The 21,003-nt window shown below is 41.2% G+C and overlaps 1 long non-coding RNA gene across 2 annotated transcripts in view; it reads left to right on the top strand.

The window, feature by feature from the left end:
* The window catches only part of LOC124240140 (uncharacterized), a 40,715-nt gene extending 21,549 nt beyond the window's left edge, over nucleotides 1-19,166 (top strand). For both annotated transcript variants that reach the window (XR_006888784.1, XR_006888785.1), the window contains exons 2-5: nucleotides 11,595-11,656; nucleotides 11,971-12,047; nucleotides 12,753-12,853; nucleotides 18,998-19,166. This is a non-coding gene — a long non-coding RNA (uncharacterized LOC124240140). The remainder of the gene's footprint in view (nucleotides 1-11,594; nucleotides 11,657-11,970; nucleotides 12,048-12,752; nucleotides 12,854-18,997) is intronic.
* Nucleotides 19,167-21,003: the final 1,837 nt, after the last annotated feature.

Raw genomic sequence — 21,003 nt, 5'->3', positions numbered from 1 at the left:
TCCAGCTATGCTTAGCACCCTGCGAGAGTAAGCTGAGAAAGCAGACAGTGGAGTTTATCCAGCATTGGAGATTGACAAGGCAGATAGGAAAGATCCAATGGGCAAAGGATTCTGAGATGCTGATGTAATTAAAGTGGCTGGACATGTGGTCTAGAGTGAGTACAAGGACGTGAAATCATAATGAGGTTAATGAACTGAGAACATGAAAGGGTGAGTCTGTAATTTGTACCACGCAGTTCACATTTTATTCATAAACTACCTTATAGTATCATGTAACTTTTTTGGTGTATATGCCTAGTTGCCCCAGTGAGATCGTAAACTCAGGGTAGTGATGACGGTTTATATATTTTGTATTCCCTTAGCAACTAGCACATTGCTTCACAGAGACTCATATATTTGTTGAATCAATGAATAAAATCATTCTAGCATTCTGTGCGTTTTCTACTGAGGTTTTTCTTCCTTCACAATAAGCGTCTGATTGAGGCTAAAGATCTGCTCCTTTTAGATAGTTGAATGTCTTCTGTCCTTGTCTCTAAGAGCCAGGATTTCTGGTTGATTTTAAGAAGCATATAATTATGAAAAGGGGGACAATACCTGGTTGGCTAAAAATAATAAGCCTAATTATGCCTATGTGAAATGACCTTGAAATAAACCTTGGATGATTTCTCTTCAGTCTGACAAAAATCAGAATCAAAGTGAAAAGGTTTAGAGAGGAAGAAAAAGACCAGCATTCTCTTGGAAAATCAGGGGAAGCCGAGGCCTGCATGTCGAGGAATCTCACAGAAGCTTGGATCTGGAGTGAGCTCTGAGAGGAACATCTAGTTGTGGGAGATTACCAGTACAAATGGCTGCCTAGCCTAGGGGACATTTGTGTATTCTTTACCTGCGCACTCTTCTGCCATTGCTTCCCTGGGAACGATGGACTTGTTAAAGTCTGATAAAACTATTAAGAAAAAATTAAAAATAGGCTTCTAAACCACTGACTGGAGTCACTGATTGCAATGACATGTAGGTGGGTCTTCACATTTTTACCATCTGCCCTTCTATGTATTATACAGTCATACCCCAAGCCATCTTTCCTTCAGTTCCAGTTCTTATCTATCAGTTAATGAGTTAATATTTTGAAATATTATATGGTGATACAGCCAAGAGTTTCAGTTCAGTTTTGACAGTCACTAACTTTGTTGATGAGTTTATGTAAATATTTGAATATTTTATTGCATTTTTGCCCTTCTCTTATTAAAATAAAGGGAAACAAAAATGAAAGTGCTGATTCCAGTGATAGTAAGGTTAGATTTCATATCCTTACTACAATTAAGACAAGATGGAAATCATTTGACTATCTAAAAGGAACAGAATTTAGCCATAATCAGATGCTCATTGTAAAGGAAAAGAAACCAATGAAAAAACACATATAAAGTGCTAGGGCTAAATTACTGAAAATTCTGTCTGAAATTGAGGTGTAATTAGGGATTTTATAATAACTTTTAGGTCTTATGTCATGATAGTTCTACCTTCAGACAGTCAAATATGTTGAGGACACATTATGTTTGAAAGGAAGGAACTGCCTATATTGTATTGTGCTGCAGGAGGCCACATGGAGCTGCCACACAGGCTAAGGTGAGGGCCATGTGGGCAGAGCTGCAGGCTTCCCACCCCTGTATCAGCTTCCACCAAAACCGAAGCTCCTTTTCTGCTTTACATTCTGGATTCTGAAAAGAATTTCCTTTAAAGAAAGAGTTCCCACGTAACAAAAGTCTGAAAATCACTGCCTTACCCTGATAGAGTGTTTATACAAGAATATATAGTGCTTCAACATTTTGGATGGACTATTTGCCAATATCTATTAAAATCGAAACATTCATGCTGTTTGACTCAGCAATTTTACCTCTAGCAATTGACCTTATACAAATAATCATTCAAGGGCACAAAGATAAATATACAGGTTATTTATTGCAGCATTGTTCATAATATGCAAATATCTATAAAAATGGAATTGGTTCACATAATGATATTCACATATTGGGATCCTACATAGTCTTTTAAAAGAATGAGATGGAAAGATGGCTAAGATATATTGTTAAGTGGAAAAAGCACGTTATAAAACAGTAGGGTTCCATTTGTAAGTCAAATAACAAGTAAATAAAGAAAAGAAAATAATTGCCTTTATGTATGCAAACAGGTAGCTGTTAATTTACTTCTTAAAATTATTACTAAAATTCATAGCTTTAATTGTTTTAGTTTGTATATTTGGTGGGGTTTTTTTGTATTTAGGTAGGTTATCTTTATTCAACTGGAACTATGTTGGGGTTTTCAATAATTACTCTGTCTGAAAGTCTAATATCTTTTTCTGAAAAAGTGAGCAATTAAACTTATAGTATGAGGAGTTTTAGAAAATTTTTTAAAAGTTAAATATTTTGTGTAGTTTTAAGTGTTAAGATAATCAGCAGCAACTTATGGAATTTAGTTACATGGTGTGACAAAAAAATAAGTTGAGCCCTCAAACCCTCACAAACACAATATCTTGATCATATTCAAGAGAATAATCATTTTTACACATTGACACAATAGCGATTCTCCTAATTTAACGTAGAGAGCTATTATCTTTCCATTTTGCAGTCATTAGTTGAGTAGGCCAAAGATAAAAGGTTTTGCTTATACAAACATATCACAAGGCGCTGTGAAGTCATGACATTTTGTTATTGTTGTATGATTGATAAGGTCTTTTACACTTTTATTTTGAAGCATTGAAGACTAAAAGTGGATATCACAGTGTAGGACTTCCTTTCCTCTAGCTGATCTCGGCCTCAGTACCTTCATCAAATCCACAGAAAAGGGGGTATTCAGCTAACTTGACTTTCCACAGATGTGTAGGGCAGAAAATGACAGGGTATATTTTATAAATCAATTAAACCCATAGTGTTCCATAGATAGGAACAGAGAAATGAAAATTATACATTTCTTAAGTCTCACACCAAATCCTAACTGTTTTTTAAGCTCTTTAAAGACATTCCACTAGAAAACAGATCATGGTTTTACTTCCTTCTTCTAATTAGAAAGATTTCTGTCTCACTTTATATATTGTTGATCCCCAGAGAGATTACAGTGGTGAGGCCATGGAAGGCACAAGGAATGCTTGCCATCTGGAAAGCAACTTAAAGCATATGTTGTCGTGCAACAGGGCTCAGGCAGATTCACAGCATCATAGACAAAGGAACAGGCTTTACTGGGAAAGTTACAAGCCAAGGGTCTGTAAAAGAAGGCACAGGGGACATACTGGGTCCAGGGTACTCTCTTGGACATGTCATAAGTGAGCATTCCAGCAAAGGGACATCCTCTTCCCTTTTGCTCTCTCTTCAAGATCAAAGTTGTGAACATCCTTGTCAGTGGGGTCCACACGAACTATATCAGGCTGTCTGGATTTAGATGTCAACTGTCAGGAGTTATCTGAGAGAGCCAGCTGCCTGTATCTGGACTTCTTGGGTGTCCATGGGAAGTTGCAACCCCTTCTACTAGGAGGGAGAAAGCCATCCGTGCCATGGGACACTGAATTTGGAAGAAATAGGAAGGCCATTGGTCACAGGTGGTTCATTGTCCAGGTAACCTAGTGTGATCTCCTTGGGTCATCTGCAGACTATTCTGTCTGTTTCACCACTGGCACTGGTCAGTATCATCATCTTTTTATGCAAAAAGCCATACAATTTAGGGTTTTGTTTTTATTAAAATTTTAAGATGCCTTCTTCTGCTACAATTGTTTGTAATTATAAGGACCTTTTATAGGCCCCCCCGATCTTATGCCAATTTAAACAAAATTTAAATATTTTTAAAGTTGGTATTAAGAAATTTAAATATTCAGTCCCCTTCTGGCTTTGGCTATGTGGTTCCCTTTGGAGTTTTGTCACTTACTCATTGCCACCTGCTGGAGAAGAGAGGAAGTGCAGTTGAATACTTGCCTTTTGGGTAACTGCTTCTCAGCGGTGGAAATCAGATCATGCCATCAAAGGAGTCGCCCTTTCTTGCTCCAGGTGAAGGCAGAGGAATGTGTGTTATGACTCCAGAGAAGTGGGTTCTCTGACCTTTCCATTCCTGAGGTGTGTCCTGCGACCTTCATGTGGCCCTTCAGGCCAGGTGATAGCCGGTGTGAGAGTGGGCAACAGGACAAGCTGAGATAAGAGCAGGTGAATTCACCTACTGGTTCTGAGAGCCAAGAGAAGCGCCAGTGGTGATAATGTTGGCTACTTCAATACTACAGCTGTTGGGATCAGAACAGCTTTGATATGTTTCTATACTCTGTGGACAGGTTAGGTTTACTTATTCAGGCTAGTGTCAGATGACCTTAGGAATAAAATTACAGAAAGCTGTTTTCAAGCCTGTTCTTATAGATATAAAACTAGGCTTATAAGCAAGAGATTTGAAAACTCATTCCACTAAACCACTAAAATTTGTCACAGCTCCGTGAAAGTAATTTCGTTGTTTAAGAATGTTGCTAGGGGAAATTATTTTTCAAATCTGTCAACTTCCTTACTGAGCTCCAGATCAGGTAACTACACTGTCCCCTGGACCTCTCTCCTTGCATCCTGACAGGTCTCTGCCTCCAGTCTTGCCAACCTGCAATCCATTCTCTCCCTGCAACTAGAATGATCATCATAAAACGCAGATCTGAGCATACCACTGCCCTTCTTTAAAATCCTTCAATGGTTTTTGAAGTCCAGATTTTAATAAGCTTAGGGGTCACTCAGAGGCTGGCCTCACCTCTTCTTTTAACCCTTCCCTGTCACTCTCGGTTCTTGCCATGTTAAACCACCTCCATTTCCTAAGCGCTATCCTTTCTCATTTCTTGGGCTTCGTACACACACGCACACACACACACACACACACAAAATGCAGTCTCTTTGTTTGAGCAACTGGCTGACTTTTACCCATTCTTTAGACTTCAGCTTCCTTTCACAAGGGGTACCTGGCCTCCTGAAGGCTGGCAGGGCTCTGCTCCACCTTCAGGCTCCCTGCCAGCCCCAGCAGAGCACCATCACTCTGTTTGTGAGAAACCATGTCTTTGTCACCATGCCCTTTACACTACAGGCTTCCTGAGGGCAGGGGTTGGGTATTCTTTACTTTTGCATCCCCAGGGCCTAGTACAGTGCATGGGTGCTCAAAAAATAAATGTTGTATGAATAAGTGAAATAGCACATTTGAAGCATTTTCAATTCCCAAGAAAAAATATGTATGCTGTCAATCTTATGAGCTAAATCAGAATCAAAGCCTTCCTTTAAAACTAAGCTTTCTGAGAAAGGAGAAATTCACGATTTACTCTCACAATTGTCTTTTAAAAATACTAATGCAAGAAATAAAATTAAATGATTCCCCTGAATCCATTATAAATGAAATAAGACTCATGAGAATCATTCAAATCTTTCTTTTCTTAGACATGACTTTCTCAATAGAATATACTACTTAATAATGAGATTTTTTGCAAGAGTAAAATATTACTAGGAAAAGATAAGTGTGAATTTACATGAAGGTTAAATTTGGCCAAATTTAAATAAATCCCGCTAAACAAAGAATATCCTTTCCCACTAAAGAAGCTGTGAAAAATACTTTATTCGAATAAAGTTATAGAATACTTTTTTCCTTTTAAGAGGGAAAAAGCAACACAAGTTTAAATTCTAGGCCTCCAAACCAAATTTCAGAAAGGCTTAATAGCATTAAAATGACCTTATTGGTAATGATGCCAATTCGTCCCTTCGTTGTAGGGACTCCCAGACATCCCAAAGACTGTGGGGCTCCAGCAATACCTGTGAAGTTGGACACTACTCTGTTCACTGACATTGGCAAGGACCCTGCAGTCAGAGACTGGTTTTGTGCTGTGGATGGAGATAATGTTTTTGAGTAATGAATTGTAAGGATTTTATATTCAGTCTGCAAATCATGATGGGATCTCATGGTACAAGCTATAAAACAATTTCTTCTCAAATATTGCTTTGCCACCTCCGCTGCTCATTAACTTAATTTTGTGGGAGTTTCTTGATGGAAGACAATCAAACACTTTTTTGAATGAGTCACAAATACTATTAAACTGATTCTTTGGAAAATATAATTCTATTGTTATATACGAAAAAAAGAGTCATCACCTGTCTTAGTTTTCCAGAAATAAACGTATTTTCCAAAGGGAGGCGAGGACAAAAGCAGAAAGAAAAAGATACCTCCTGGTAATCTCCTGGTAAGAACCTCCCTCCAGCTACAAGAAATTAGTTCAGTGGGCTGAATGATGGCCCCCAAAGATATCAGGTCTAATCCCGGGAACCTGTAAATGTTACCTTATTTGGAAAAAGGGTCTTCACAGATGTGATTTGTTTCAGATTTCTTTTCAGACGGGGAGCTTACCCTGGATTATCCGGCGGGCCCTAAATGCCATCACATACATCCTTATAAGAGGGAGGCCAATAGAGATTTGACATAGACAGAGGAGAAGGTGATGTGAAGGTGGAGGCAGAGACTGGAGTGATGTTGCCACAAGCCAAGGAATGCCAGCAGCCACCAGAAGTGGGAAGAGGCAAGAAATGGGTTCTCCCCCAGAGCCTCCAGAGGACGAGGGCCCTGCTGACCCCTTGAATTTGGCCCCATGTTACTGGTTTCGTACGTCTGGCCTCCAGAACTATGAGAGAATACGTTTCTGTCGTTTTGAGCCACTCAGTTGGTGGTAATTTGTTACACAGCCACAGGAAACTAATACAACTAGAGTTTTATTAACATCCATTATAATGAGCTAGTGGAGCAAAATGTTTATTTTAGTGGATTTTGGTTATAATGCTGAGAATTCGTTCAACGAGTATTTATCAAACACCTACTATATGTCACTAACACGTAAGTTCCATTGGGCAGAGATTTTTCTGTTTTGTTCACTACTGTACTCAGCCTCTAGAACAGTGCCTGCCACGTGGCAGATGCTCTGTAAATAGTTTTGAATGATATATGGTAGCCACTCTTCTCGACCCTAGGATCCAGCAGTGAACAAAATGGACAACACTTCTGCACTTGTGGAGCTTACCTTCTAGTGGAGGAGAGACAATAAATAAGCAAATAAGTATATTACACAATGTCTAGTAATGAAGAATGCTATGTGGGAAAAACGGAGTAAGGGGGTAGAGACTGGGAATGCAAGGTGGCACCATTTTAGATGTGGGGGTTAGGAATGGCTTCTCTGAGGAGGCGACACTTGAACAGAGGACTGAATGAGGTGAAAGAGCAAGTCTGGTGACTATCTGGGGAAAGAGTGTTCCAGGCAGAGGGAAAGGCATATGCAAAGACCCTGTGTTGGCAAAGGGCTTGGTGTATTGGAGGAACAGGAGGAACGGCAAAAAGGCCAGCGTGGCTTTGGAGTGGAATGTGTAACAGTGGAACTATGGGAAATTAGATCAGAGAGGTGGGCATGGGCAGGGCAGGAGCCAGATCACAAGGGACCTTTTTGGTTAGGACTTGGCTGAAACAGGAGGGGAAAAAATTATATCTAGTTCTCTACAAATAATTTATAAGTGATCATACATTTTCTGAACTTTATCTAGTTAAAAGAAAAAGGGAGGTTTCACATATCTGCCTTTCTTCTCACGCTTTTCTTCTTCCAGGCTCTCATTTTTCAGTGAGTTGTTTGGTTGTATGGGTGGATGGTGTTAGGTGGTCTCTTTTAGTGGGAGTGGAGCTTGGACTTCCACAGGCTGTTAGCGGCATTGTCTTTAAACAAGTAGTGTTGTTGTTCATCCTGACACAGTAGAGGTTCAGGAGAGATTCTGCTCAGCCCAGGTTTGGTTGCTTTGTTTAGAGACTATTTAGGGAGACAGGAACTCGAAAAGACTTGCTCTGTGGGGTTATTTGTTTCCAGAATTCATTGTAAATAGAACATATGGTTACTTGCAAAGGTGTGAATATGATTTTCTTTATATAGAAAACACTACTATGCACAAGACTTTTCTCTGCGGCTATGCTATTCATGTCATAGTATTATTTCCTTTGCTCACTGCATTTTTTTAAGTTCTAATGAGACGATTTTTTTATATACCCAGACTATTAGTGGCACCTGGCAAGGGTTAATATCTGTTTCTAAGAATCAGACATTTCTGCTTCAGTGGATATATGCATTCCTTTTTTAAAAATTGAATTTTACAAAATCACGCCCTAAAATCAACTAGACTTAGGGGGAAAATAGACCTGGTGCAAACTTCTTAAATTCTCTGCAATGTTGTAACCAGAGAGCTAATAAAAACAATAATAATTCTGCTAAAAATATTAGCACGTTCAATCTGGACGTGCAGCTGCACCCACCTTCATCGCCTGTCAGCCTTTACAGCGCCAATCCTGCGGCTCACGCTGCCTCCTTGAGATGTGGAAACATGACAGAATTAGAGATCATCTTTGCTGGAGGAAAAATGTTTTCTGGAGCTAAATGAATCATATGTATGCCCAGCTTCTTCAGCTGCCCTTCAGTTGCCTCTTGCCAGATAGCTTAACATTGCAGAAAGATTGGTGGTTCTTAAAGTCACTAAATTGCTAACGCTTGCACAAAAGGCAGGCATTTCTGCAGGATCTTCAGGTTTCCCTTAAGACCTTCATATGTTGCTTTGAAATATTAATATGCTGTGAAAAATAGCATATAAACAAATGTGACTTCTGTGTAATGCTGTCCTCATTACCCTATACGCCAGTTGCATATGAGCTAACTGTTGGCACAGAAACACATGTCATAGAAGAATGAATTGTATTCAGTAAGGTAGGGGCTGCCCTGTGGCCGAGTGGCTAAAGTTAGAATCCCAGGTGTAGACCTACTCCACTCATCAGCCATGCTGTGGAGGCATCCCATATACAAAAGATAGAGGAGGATTAGCATAGATGTTAGCTCAGGGCTAAACTTCCTCAAGCAGAAAAAAGAGGAAGATTGGCAAGAGATGTTAGTTCAGGGCAAATCCTCCTCACCCCGCAAAAAAAATCAGCAGATTAGGCAGGGGAGGATTTTTTGTAGTAATGGTCCTATTGGAGCTTTAAAGAATGCAAAAAAATGGAAATGCTGAAGGTGTCAGTCAGGCATTGCATCTGGATGCATGTAAACAGAAATCTAACTGTAGTGGCTTTACCAAATAGGGATTTCTTTTTCCCAAGGTAAGAGTTGAAAGGTGGGCAGTCCAGTCTGCTGCAGCTGTTCAAAGAAGTCATCAAGGGCCCTGGTTCCTCCTAGCTCCCTGGTTCTCCATCTTTAGGATATTTCTTTCATCTTCATAGTGGCAAGCATCATATCCATGGGTCAGGCAGCAAGAAGAGGGGATGGGCAATGGTCATGTCCCCAGAAGCTACCACAAGCCACTGTTTACAGAATTGAGAATTGGCTAGAACCATGTTATATGGTACCCACAACTTCAAGAGAGGCTGAGAGTTCAATATTTTAACTGGACACTCTATGCTCAGAATAGAATTGAATTCTGTGAGTAAAGACAATAGGGAGAATGGCTACTGGGCAAGCCACTTGCAATATCTGCCACACTGGCATCATATGTATCTTAAGGATGCTAATTCTAAATCTGATATTTATTGAACTCCGGAATTTCTCAGGGGATTTAGTGTAGAAGCTCACTTAGGAAACATTAATTCTTCTCTTTGAGGAAATATTAAATAACACCACTTCAAAAATTACTGGAATACATTCTGCAGTCTCTTAAATAATGTTAATAAGGGACTTAGAATAGTGCTACCAGAAGGACTCTAGGAATGTGATGCAACTTTAAATGAAGAAACAAAACAACAAACAAAAACTTGTATAATTTGCATCCTCCCCACAACTCTTTGTGAACTGTATTAAACTGAATTAAAATACATAAGATATAAATCAAATTTAACTTTCAACCGGAATAAAACTGCTAATATATTCTCTGGGTAAAATTTGTTAATCCCTAAAAACTTGCTGTAAAATGAACTGTTCGTTACAGCATGTCCCCTTAAAACAAAAGTACTGCATGTGATTTCAGGAGAGCTGGGTTTGAGTGCCAATTCTTCCAGTTATTAGTTGGTGACTGTGGGGGACACAGTACCTAGCCAGGATCCACTGCCACCCTCCTCTTTGCCAGTAACACTCCAGTCTTGCTCAGGCATCCACCCTGCCCCATACAGCCCCAGTACCTCAGGAACAGCCAACTCCATCCCCAGCACCACGAGTAACCCCCTCCCCTTTCCCAGTAGTTTGGTCAGGAAAGGGCATTAGTCAGTATAACTTAGGATTTCTATTATTAGTGGCCAGAAATATTCTAATGAATAACACTAATGTTGGACAAACTACTGAACTGTTCAGCATCCCAGTGTTCTAATCTCTAGAGTGGGAGTGATGGTGTCTTCCCCATCCAACATAATCGCTGTGAAAGTGATGTTTTATTTTGCAAAATGGACTATATCTAGAAGATGGTATTATGTCAAAAGAAATAAAATTGAGTAGCTTGGAGCATTTCCTATAAACTAGCAGATTATTGTTATATTTGCAAGTTATGGAAATTATTTTCTTTTAAAAACAACTATTTCAAATATATGCATTCAAGAAATGTCAGGTACTTTGAATTAGTACTCTGTGAATTTACACATTTATTCATTCATTCAACTAATGTTTATTGAGCACCCACTGTGCACTAGTCACTATGGTAGATACTGGGGGACAGTAAGTGGCAAAATGGTCAGAGGCCCTGCCCTCATGGAGCTGCAGCTGCCAATGATGCTACTGCACTGTCCAAAACACTGAGTACTTCGGACTCGTCTCCAAGCCGGTTTCTGAGCAAGGCAAGAACACCAGTCTCATTATTTTACTGCTAGGCTTTTTTTGCTAAACCAATGCTGCTAGTTCGATCACCTATCTTTTTCACTAGACTTGTTATCAAATTACTTTTGTCAGTTTTTAAACAAATTAACCTGTTCTCAAAGAAGAAATATTTGGCATTATTGAGACACTCAAAAGATTACACCCTGGGCTCAGAAATCAATTTCAATCCAGAGGGATGGTTCTAAGCATGTTTTGATCCACAGTGGCTCAAAATATGTTGAGAACCATTCTTTTGAAGGAGCCATCACCACTTACGTAAATGCATGTTGAGGTTCTATTTAAAAACTCACATTATTTTTTAGTCCCAGTTTAAGAATCTGGCATTACTTTACAATGAGCAGGCTTCAGATGTGGCAGCAACTGCAGTTGCCCCCTATTATTCTATCACTGTCATTGTGAAATGTTCATTTTAAGCACCTGGGGAATGGGACCATTAACCATGCCTTAACATCAGATAAAGGGCTAATGGTCTTGAAAATTTAATACTAATTCTCAGATTTTATTCAGAAGTAAATCTAGGGAAAGATTTAATGAGTAATTGATATTAAAAAGTTTAAATCATGTGTGATATTTTTCACATGAAAGCAATTTTGCCTTACACATCTTTTCATTTGAAAGAACCAAATCTCACATTTGTCAGATGAAATTGCTGCCTAAATTATCTAAGATGATTTTCACATGCTTTTATGGAAATCAAATTTTGCAAGGTTGTGGAATTAATTTAGAAATGACAGTGGTGTGTTCTTTCTTCCAGGAGAACTTGCTAATTGAAGTTGAAGGATTAAACATCCTCCTGAAAGCTTTCAAGCTAATGAGGTAACAAAAGCCCAGAGAACAAAATTTAAGCAAAGCAAGTTAGTTCTTGAAATGAAACTCTTGAAACTCCAACTTGAGAAAAAAAAGAATCAGGAAGAGAAAAAACTAGAAAAAGAAAAAATGATGGATTATGAGATACTTATGAAAGGAAGTATTTTTTTGTTTTTATATTTAGCTTTTTCATTTACATGCACTGCATAGATTGTACTATGGTTCTGAAGTTGTAAAATATGTCTCTTCCTTACGTCTCTTCTCTCACTGCTTGAAAATGTAAAAAAGAGATAACTCCCCTTGCCTTTGTCTTACATGTGCAGGATTGCAAACTCAGATGCCTACTTGGCCAACCCCAGAGAGGGCTGTCCAAAGTTGGGGGACACGTGGCCATGAAAGGGTGAGCTGCCTCTGGGTGACACCGTTTGTAGCCAGGGGCAGTGCTGGCCCAGGGCTGTGAGATGTTCCAGGTACTCAGAGCACTGTCTTGGTTTGGGCTCCCCCAAAAGCAGACCCTGAGACAATGATTTGGGTGCAAGTGTTTATTTGGGAGGTGATCCCCAGGAGCTCAGTAAAGGAAGAGGGCAGCCGTGTGGCCGCCACCATCTGGCAATCACTGAAAGGAGGGAGAAGGGAAATTGCCTTGTCTTTTCAAAAGAAGTAGTTTGAATTTCAGTTATTAACAGTAAACATATTTAAAGCTCCTTAGTGATTGTTTACAGACAATGGAAAAAATTTTTCTGACTATGCTCTGAACCTGGGATTTAAGGTGAGCTCTTTTTCTTTCTTTTAGGCATAGAATGTACTAGTCAGGAAATTATAGCATTATTAGATCTGGAATGCATGACAAGAACAGGTTTGGGAAGACTTGGAGGGGAAAAGTAAATTGTTATTCTTAAAATGAGGTGTGAATAGCAATTAACAGAATGGATTTGAGTGGGGTGGATAGTACCAGATCACAAGCTAATTGTAAACAAGCAATATAATGTTGACTTTCTTTTAATATGAACTTTAAAATGGCTTGACCCTCTAGTTCCCATGTAGGGCCCATGGTAACTCCTGTATCTAGGACTAAACTCTATAAAAATCGTGAATATCTCCCCAGGGCTGCAGAGACTAGTTAAACTTGTTACTGTGCGAACTCTGCCGGCTGTTGCCTTTCCTTGGCTTCCTTCTCAACTCCATGTTTACAGACCTGCCCCAAAGGTAAGTGTTCTACTTATCTCTATGTTTGAGTTGTAAAATAATTCTTGTAAGTGAATTAATGAGAAAATAATGAAGATGGATATAAAATACACATATGAAACAATGATCCCCAAGTCACTTTACACAGAGAGTATATGGAATGCTCTTCCCTGTCACTATTCATCACTCTTCTTGGAAACACTCTTTCCTTGGCCTCCAAGACACCACTGTCACTCCAGGACCTCACTGGCTGCTCCTCCTCAGTGTCCTTTGCTGGTCCCTCCCCGTCTCCGTGACCTCTCAACACTGAAGTGGCCCAGGACTAGGTCTTCTCACCTCTTCTCTCTCTACACACCTTCCCTATGCGCTCTTAGGCAGGTCCGTGACTTTAAAATATATATATATTTCAATGACTCCCAAATTTAGTATCTCTAGCCTAGACCTCTGTTCTGAATTCCAGACTCATGTATCCAACTGCTAATTTAAAATCTCCTCTTGAGTTTCTCCAATAAGCTTCTCAAACTTTGCATGTCCAAACCAGAGCTTTGATTCCCACCCACCCCATCTTGGTTTAGATTCCTCCGGGAGCCGACTCTGAGACAAGGTCCTAGAGCCCTGGTTAGCAGGGGAGTAGGGAAGATGAGTCAACTGTTTGCAAAGATGGCCTAAACTTTCTTCGCTTCCTGTATGCCTGCCCCTCTGCAATGTGACCTCGACATCCCTCCCATCAAAAGTGGGATATATCTCTTCACCCTTTGAATCTGGTCTGGCATTGTGACTTGCTTTGACCAAAAGAATGTGGTAGAAGTGACGCTGTGAGACTTCTTACCCCAAGCCTCATGATGCTTTGTGGCTTCCACTTTTGCCCGCTAGAGGCTGCCATGTGGAGAGTCCCAGTCTGGCCTAGTGGGGATGAGAGGGCATGGGGAGCAGATGAGCCATTCGCTCTGAAGCCTCTTAAATCAACCAGCTGACAGCTAGCACATACCATCTATCAGCGGAGGTCGTCTTAAACCATCCAGCTTCAGTCAAGCTGCCAGACGATTGTAGCCACTAAGTGACCCCAGGCAAGGCCAGCAGAAGAATCGCCAGCTGAGTCCAGCCCAAATTGCTGACCCACAGAATCATCAGCAAAAATCACCGTTGTTTCAAGCCACCAAATTGTGGGGCAGTTTGTTATACAGCAAAAGAAAACTTATACAAGAGGTTAGCCCAGGAAGTACAAGCAAAGAAATAGGGGAAGCAAGAAAGAAGGGAGAAAAGTTAATAAAGGGTGTTTTAAGGAACAAGTTACTACTGTGGGCAATTGAAGCTCAGTCCTGCTGGATACCCTGGTAGGAATCTTGTAGAAGGCGTCTCAGAGTTGTCCCACCCAGGAAGAGAGAAGCTGGGTTATTTATCCAATAACTCCCTCCCCATTCCTACCGGTAGAGAGATCCCTGGGGGATCTAGGTTCCCAGTACTTCCAGGCTGCTCTACAGCCAGGCTGAATAATTCTCCACAATGGAGAAATCCCCGAGACAGAGAAATAGAGGGATGAGGGAGGAACTGTCCACCAAGTTCCAAATTCAGAAGTAGGCCTACGGGAGGCAGGACAGGGCATCAATAGTGTCTGCTAACTCCCCAAACCCATTTGCTCCCAAATCTTCCCCAGTTCAGTAAGTGGCAACTCCATTGTCCTGTTGCTCAAGCCAGAAACTTCATCCTTGGACTCAATCAATTTCTTTCACACTCTACACTAAAATCCTTTAATTTTATTTATTTATTTATTTATTTAGAGGAAGATTAGCCCTGAGCTAACTGCTGCCAATCCTCTTCTTTTTGCTGAGGAAGACTGGCCCTGAGCTCACATCTGTGCCCATCTTCCTCTACTTTATATGTGGGACACCTACCACAGCATGGCGTGCCAAGTGGTGCCATGTCCGCACCCGGGATCCGAACTGGTGAACCCCCGGCCACCGAAGTGGAACGTGTGCCCTTAAGCACTGTGCCACGTGGCCGGCCCCTAAAATCCTTTTAATTTTAAAATATATCTGGAATGCAAATATTTCTCATTATCTCCTCCACTGCGACTCTGGTCCAAGCCACCATCATCTCACTCGGATTATTGGAACTGCCTCCTCACTGGTCTCCTATGCAACAGCCAGAGTGACCATTTAAAACACAAGTCCTTCTTCAGTTCGCAACCCTCCTGGTGCTCCCCATCTCATTCAGAATAAAATGCAAAGTCTTCTCTTGGCCTGGAAGGCTCCATGGGCTCTGCGCTCTGCTCCCTGTCTGACCTTGTTCTTACAACTCTCCCCATCTCTCATTGCTCTGGCCTCACTGGCTTCCTTGTAGTTCTTCAGACTCCTAGGCTCACTCCCACCTCAGGGTCACTGTACTTGCTGTTCATGTGTCTGAGTTGCCCTTCCCAGTATCCACACACCTAACTTTCTTCATGTCTTTGCTCAAGTGTCCCCTTATCAGAAAGACCTTCCCTGACTCTAGGCAAACTCTCCCCAGTCACTCTTTACCGTCTTTCCTTGCTTATTTTTCTTTATTAATCGGCTGGCATGTAGTTTTTATACTGCTTATTTCCCTGCACTAGAATGTAAGTTCCATGAGGGTAGAGGCTCTTTATGTTTGCCGACGTATTCTCAGTACCCAGATTAAGTTCTTGCTGACTGACTGAATTAGTATGTATTGTGGGGCATTCTGATTATTTTGTATAGATTATTTATAGGCTAGCTCTCTAGTTGAAATGAAAGAATTAAAAGCCCCCAGTAAAACTTTAAAGAAGACTGCTGAAATTGGAAAGTTGGTAGTAAATATTCTTGGGTTACATTCATATAAAGGTTAAAGTAATGGTGTCAGGAAAAAGTTATTCTTAGAGACATACTTTGAGATGTTTACTGAAACATGCCGTGCTTGATTATTATAGATCTATTCATTAATCATTCACTCAAAAATACAGCCTGAGCGCTTCCTATATTGCTGAGTCATGCCTTCAAGGGTACATCATCACAATCAGTTACCACAGAACAAAGAGAGGTTCCGAGCTGGCGAGTGTGTGTGACGCTGGACAGTCAGGCCTGTCACCTGTCCAAATACTAAGGTAAAAGGTGTAGAAAGACCCCTTCAGGGAGTGGCAGGAGGGAAGATGCACAGACCCCTGGACTCGGGCAGGGGAAGAAGGGGGAGGTCCTGGCGGGGGGAGTAGCACGCAGCCACAGAGACGAGGGGTGCAAGGTTTGTCGAGGCCGTGCAGTAGCTCCGGACGGCTGGAGTGTCACTTGCCAGTGAGAAAATTATTGCCTTAGAAATGTGTTGGGATATGGACTACTGAATTGAAACTGTTGGTTTGGAGTCTAACCAAACAACGTCTGTTACAGGAGATATAATGAACAGCACAACTGTTTAGGAACCTTTCTGCTTCCTTTTCGGGATATAATTGAATTGTCGTACCCAGAGTTTCAGATTCAGAGCTTTGTTAACTGGTTTTTCTTCTGGAAATCAGCTGGAGTTCATCCAGAATTTATCCCCATTTTTTGAGTTCCTAGATTCCCGACAGTTTGCACTTTGAACTCTTTTGCCCCTTACTGTCAGTTTTCTTAGATCTTTTGACTGCTTTCTGCTCAGCCCTGAACTACAGAATGCCTTGATCAAAGGTGGTGTTTTACTTCCACTTCTTTTCTTCTTTTCTTGCTTTCTCTCCTCTTCTCACTTATCGTCTCTCTCACTCATCTTTGTAAGACATGGATTCTCCTAGTCAGCTGTGGTCAGTTCCAAATAGGTAGATAAAACCATCCTCTATTTTAAGGAATACTTTTTTGTGTAATTGAAATGCTCGCTGTAACAGCAGTTGAAATGTAGTAATCGTAATACCATAATACAGTTATACTCGGACAAGTGTTATCACAATTATATTCTATAGCATTGCCTCTCTTCCCTTCCTCCACATCACACTTAGAATCAAGACGCTTAAGAGAAATGTTAGCCATCTCAAGCCCCTATGTCACCCAGCAAATCCCCCTTCTGAATGTGAAAGCTTGTCCTTTAGCCAGTCTGAGGAGTATCAGCTCCCTGTTTGTCCAATGGGAACACCATCTGTGGGTGTCCAGCTATTCCTTGATCCCCAGGTGTCCACAAGGAGGGAGCTGTGCCCCATCAGATGACCCTGGGGCAGGGAGGGGCAATTCTGGGTCAATTCTACACAGGCCTGAAGTCCCTACACCTTCCATATAATCAACATTTTTCTTCCCTCTAGGGATACAAATGGGATTAGCACATTATGGCTATAAATTATTGATCTCTAATAAGTCACCCCAGGATCTGGGGGGACCTTTCTCAGAGAGATTCCTTACAATTACAAAGTTATGTGGAAACACTCTGTCTAAAACCAAGTCAGCACACTGCTTCCTGATGCACCTGGAGAGTAGAAAAGAACCTGCCTGTCGAATCAGCTTCAGGGAGGAGATGAGTTATGACTAATGTCCTGGTGGTTGATTGTTCTGCCCCAGGAGTACACACACAAAGGGTCAGGAGCCTCTCCTTTCTGAAGCCAAGTGTTTGCTGTGCCCACCACCTGCAAGGTGTGTATGTGTTCGAGTAAGGAGCCACATTTGCTCAGATATTTGAAGATAAAAGATCTTACTGCAGAGGGTAGAAACCAGGTGGTAATATCTGAACATTATGTAATATATTTTGTGAAGAGAAGCCAGGGCAACTGAATAGTCCTTTGATTGGTCTCTAGATCTCATGCTGTCCTGAAAATTCCACCATATTATTTAGAGAAAAAAAAAAAAAGATTAGGCTGGTCCTGTGGCGTAGTGGTTAAGTTCGGCATGCTCCTCTTCAGCAGCCCAGATTTGCAGGTTCAGATCCCAGGTGTGGACCTATACCATTCAACAGTTATGTTGTGGCAGTGACCCACATATAAAGTGGAGGAAGATGTTAGCTCAGGGCTGATCTTCCTCAGCAAAAAAAAAAAAAAGAGAGAGAGAGAGAGAGAGAAAAAGAACTGAATTAGGCCTAACTAAGGAATTTTGGCAAGTGTCTATAGATTACCTCCTTATTGGGAAAACACATACACACTGAGCCCCTGAAAAGGTTTAAAAACTTCTTTTCTGAGCAAAGGAGAACAGAACGGATAATCAGGGCCTAGGTCCCATTCTCTGGGATGCACAAAGGCAAGGATGTAAAGGCTGGTTCTCCTTCAACTCTTGTCTCCTTATTTCCCAAAGTCCCCTCTTTAACCTCTCCCTATTTTCTTTTCTTTTCTTTTTTTTTAAAGATTTTATTTATTTTTTATTTTTTATTTTTCCTTCTTCTCCCCAAAGCCCTCCAGTACATAGTTGTATATTTTAGTTGTGGGTCCTTCTAGTTGTGGCATGTGGGACACCACCTCAGCATGGCTGGATGAACAGTGCTAGGTCTGTGCCCAGGATCCGAACTGAAACTCTGGGCTGCTGAAGCAGAGCGCGTGAACTAAACCACTCGGGCACCAGGTGGCCCCACCTCTCCCTATTTTCTGTCCCTCCTTCCCCACTACACCCTCCTTTACCCAGAGCAAACCAATCCTCCTAACAAAAATAATGGAATTCCTATCCCCTTCTTTCTTGTGTCTTGCAAATTTTGCATCCTTGCCTTCTACTGAAAATCAGCATCTTCTCTTGAGCCCTTAACCCCATTTCTGCTGGCTCACAAAGAGGAAAGGTAAGCTCAGGCCTTGCTTGTTTCTCCCATCCCCCTACTTGAAAAAGGGGTGAGCTCTGGATCCTAGGATGCCAGTGAGACGAGACTTCCATTCCATGCTGGCTTTCTCTCAGGCACAAAATCAAACACACCTCCATACCTAGGGATGCATGTTCTTCTGAAGCCCCACATCTGATCTACACAAAGAAGTCTTATTCCTTTTATCACATTACCTTATATACACCCTCCCCCCTGCCTGGGTCACATTGCGAAGCACTCTGACCTTGACTGACAGCAAAGGCATCCCTTCATCCCTCGCCCAAATCCCTGTACCATCTGGACACCATGGGCAGTGGGTAGTGGGAGTTCTGGTTACCCTACCTCAACACTGCCCCACTGGAACCTGAATTTATCAGCAAGTTTGATGATATGCGTGTACTTCTTGACTTCAAACAAACGGCTTTTTATTCTTTGCCCTATTTGCCTTAGCAACCACATTCTTACAATCAGTCTTCACTCTATCCATACTGATGGCCTGAGCAAGAGAGGAAGCAGGGGCCCAGACTGGTCATTTCCAAAGTGAGATGCACACTCCTGGCGTAGGAGGGGAGCAAGACGTCCCATTTGGTGTGGAAACTGCTACTAGAAAATTTCTACTAATTTTGTCTTAAAAAAAAATAAAGCTTTACCAAAATTTCATATGTGAATTGTCATTGACTGCTCACATGGTCCGGTCCTCAGACAGCCAAGTGCCACACTGGGACAGGGCCTTCCACTTTTGCTCACATGGAACTTGTGGCCATGCATCTCAGGTTGTGTGTGCCCTGTTAGGTAGCCTCACCGATTATATTAGCAGCTTTCTAAAACCAATCCTCACAAAATGGACAAGCGGCTTTAAAAGAAAATCCTGTAAAGAAACATCTGACTGAGGATAATACTCTTAACCCAAGCACAAGGGAGCAAGAACATACCAGAGCACTTCTCCTCCACCCAGTATGAGCTCTTAATCAGCCACATAAGGAGGCAAAAACAACGGTGATCTAAGCAGGTCTTATTTGGAGTAAGCCAAAAAATTCAAAATTATCAAGAAAACTTTGAGATAAGGATTTATGTCCACTATAATTAACAGCAAACCTCACCATATGCGAATTTTGGATACTGAGCAGTGAGCCTTGTGGCGTGTCTTTCTCAGCATGACGGTCAAGCCCAGCGTTGAGACACACTCAACTTAGGACTGATCTTTCAAATTGCTTTATCACAAAGTGTTAAACCAACATTTCCAAAAATAAAGAACCATATTCAAACACCTTTCTCTCATGGAGCAGAAGTTTTTATATGATTATTACATTTAAAGAATTACTTTTAAAATAATGTTATATTCTAATCTTACCCTTTTATTTTATTTTATTTTTAAAGATTGGCACCTGAGCTAACAACTGTAGCCAATCTTCTTCTTTTTTTTTTTTCTGCTTTTTTTTCTCCCCAAATCCCCCCAGTACATAGTTGTATATTTTAGTTGTGGGTCCTTCTAGTTGCGGCATGTGGGACGCCACCTCAACATGGCCTAATGAGCCGTGCCATGTCTGCGCCCAGGATCCGAACCCTGGGCCACCAAACCAGAGCACGTGAACTTAACCACTCAGCCACGGGGCTGGCCCTCGAATCTTATCCTTTTAAATATCTTTTTGTACATGTTTTACAATATACATGTTAGCACAATAGCACATGTATATAATAAATAAACATTAAATAAAAATATAAATACATCAAATATAAAGTAAATAGCATAAAATATAAAATAAAATATAAACATTATATAAAAATATAAATACATTGGAGGTGCATGCTCAAGTTTCTTTTTCTCACAGGATACAAATCATAAAAGGCTGCATTCCACTGATGTAGGTGAGCGGTGACAGTGATGTGGACTAGAGAGGGGAGGTGGAAATGGAAAGAAGCCATCCATTCTTAGATATGTTGTGGGGGGATTTCCAATGACACTTGCTGAGGGCTTAGCTATAGGACGTAAGAGAGAAGCAGGAACCGATGAAAACTCCCAGGTTTCTGGCTTGAGCAACTGGAGGATGGCAGTTCTACCTAAGGGAAAAGCAAGAAAATCAAAGACTAGTGTTGGACATGTTGCATGTGCGCCATTAAAAGGTAAAGTTCTGAGGAGGCGTCTGCGACTGAGACATGGATTTGGAAGTTTTCAACTGTAGATGCTGTAGGTAAAGGTTGGCATCGCCCATGGAGACCAGAGAAAGGGATCAGGGAAGAGTCCTGGGGAGCCCTTTGAGGACAAATGGAATAGAAGTCGCTGGCAAAGAAGGCAGAAAACCGGGGAAATACCCAGGAGAAGAGAAAATATTATGAAAGGATGAATGCTCTGACCACGTGGTATCCTCCTGAAACTCTACCAAAATGGCAATAAAGGAATAAAACAAGTACAAAGCCACAAGAACAAAGAAAGCAAGAGAAGAGAGTGGATGAACGTA

The sequence above is a fragment of the Equus quagga genome, chromosome 5 (genome assembly GCF_021613505.1).
Source record: "Equus quagga isolate Etosha38 chromosome 5, UCLA_HA_Equagga_1.0, whole genome shotgun sequence".
NCBI classification, from domain to species: Eukaryota; Metazoa; Chordata; class Mammalia; order Perissodactyla; family Equidae; genus Equus; species Equus quagga.
Note: the sequence above shows the minus strand (reverse complement) of the source record. Positions and strands in the feature narration are given on the sequence as shown.